The sequence below is a fragment of the Colobus angolensis genome, unplaced genomic scaffold, assembly GCF_000951035.1.
Source record: "Colobus angolensis palliatus isolate OR3802 unplaced genomic scaffold, Cang.pa_1.0 Scaffold24, whole genome shotgun sequence".
NCBI classification, from domain to species: Eukaryota; Metazoa; Chordata; class Mammalia; order Primates; family Cercopithecidae; genus Colobus; species Colobus angolensis.
This window is the reverse complement of record NW_012115599.1, coordinates 10654089-10656401: the sequence shown is the minus strand read 5'-3', so window position 1 is coordinate 10656401 and position 2313 is coordinate 10654089.

The following is a 2313-nucleotide window of genomic DNA, read 5'->3' as shown; positions in this document are numbered from 1 at the left end:
ACCACGCTCGGCTAGTTTTTTGTATTTTTTTAGTAGAGACGGAGTTTCGCCGTGTTCACCAGGATGGTCTTGATCTCCTGACCTCGTGATCTGCCCGTCTCGGCCTCCCAAAGTGCTGGGATTACAGGCTTGAGCCACCGCGCCCGGCCTTTTTTTTTTTTTTTTTTTAGACAGAGTCTCACTCTGTTGCCCAGGCTGGAGTGCAGTGGTATGATCATGGCTCACTGCAACCTCCACCTCCCAGGTTCGGGTGATCCTCCCACCTCAACCTCCAAAGTAACTGAGACTAAGGCGTGTACCACCAAACCTGGCTGATTTTTGTATTTGTTTGGTAGAGGCAGGGTTTCATTATGTTGCCCAAGCTGTTCTCAAACTCCTGGATTCCAATGATTTGCCCTCCTCAGACTCCCAAAGTGTTGGGATTACAGGTGTGAGCCACTGCACCCAGCAAGATTTTTTGTTTTGTTTCCCAACCAAGAATCAGTTTTTGCCCCTATTGAGAATGCATGCTGTAAACTCAGAATTAAGTAAATTATGTTCAAAACAAAGGTAACATATACTCACAGCACAGCACTTCCTAGTTGCTTTGCTGCACTTTACTATTATTGATTCTTTTGGGGTAATGGATATGCCTTTTTTCCTCTGGAGAGCTGGATGTGCAACACTTACCAGCCCACCACTAAGCGGGTCTTTTGGTGAAATAGTAGGCAGCATGAGAGGTGACTGATTTTAGTCAAAGAAAGATGGGTTTGTCTAGCAAAAACCTCACTCAAAGAAACATGGGAGGACCTGCAGATTTCCAGTGGATGCAGGGAAGAAAGGAAGAGGAGCCAGAAGACAGAAAGGACCCTCTGGTGCTGACTCCATATTGGCGGAAGGGTGTCTCTCGTGGAAAGTTAAAAACAGCGGGAAAAATATACCGTGCCCTCATGCACTAGGAGTGTTTGTAACTAGCAGTTGCTTGTTTCTTCCTCAGGTATACACCTTATACACCTTTAAAGGTCAGGGGCATAAGACTGAGACCCACCGCCCCACTTCCTCCCACGGTCTCGTGTCTAGAGGGTCCTATGGATACCCGGAGATCTTCATTCTGAACGGCAGGCTAGGCCAGATGGGGAACACAGAGGAATGAATGGCACTGCCCGGCCTTGAGAAGAGGGAGAAGACAAGCCTTCACATGAGATAAACATGCGAGCACTGCATCACTTCCTCCTCTGCAGGCCTCAGTCCCCTGGCCAGGCACCCCAATGACATGGGAGGAGTTCTCAGTGGGCCCTTTCAGCTCCCACAGCCCCAGTCTGGAAAGCTCTCCTCTTCCTTCCATCTGGACAGAGCTATGAGGCCCGGCCTAGGCACTTCCTCCTGCCACTCCTCCAGCTTCATTCATCTCCTGTCCGCATAGCAGGATGGCCTTTTACTTTCTTTGAATTTGTTTTCATTTGGGGAAATCGCAGGGGTCAGCACATCCAGGGTGTGATGGATAAGCCTCGCCCTGGGAAAACCACTTTCGTGATCATAGTATCTCCCCTGCCAGGTAAAACTTAGCCCACCTGCTTCAACCACAGCGAGGCGACATGTGAGGGGCAAAGTGTGAACCCAAATGCTGCGACATTCCTCCTCAGCTGGGAGACCACTGGCCATTACCAGCTGATCCCAACACCAGCCTCATTTTTTTTTTTTTTTTTTTGACAGAGTTTCGCTCTATCACCCAGGCTGCAGTGCAGTGGCATACTCTTGACTCACTGCAACCTCCGCCTCCCAGGTCCCAGCAATTCTCCTGCCTCAGCCTCCCAAGTAGCGGGGACTACAGGCATGCACCACCATGCCTGACTAATTTTTGTATTTTTAGATCAGGCTGGTCTCGAACTCCTGACCTCAGATGATCTACCCGCCTTGGCCTCCCAAAATGCTAGGATTACAGGTGTAAACCACGGGCCCGGCTCTCCTCATTTTTTTTTTCTTTTTTTATTTGAGACAGAGTTTTGCTCTTGTCGCCCAGGCTGGAGTGGAGTGGTGCGATCTCGGCTCACCGCAACCTCCACCTCCCGGGTTCAATTGATTCTTGTGCCTCAGCCTCCCGAGTAGCTGGGACTACAGGCCTGCACCACCATGCCCAACTAATTTTTGTATTTTTAGTAGAGATGAGGTTTTGCCATGTTGCCCAGGTTAGTCTCAAACTCCTGGGCTCAAGCAATCTACCTGCTTCAGCCTCCCAAAGTGCTGGGATTACAGGCATGGGCCACTATGCCCAGCCACAGTTAATGAATATTAATGACATGAATACCACAGACCCAGCTGTAGATTCCTTATTCA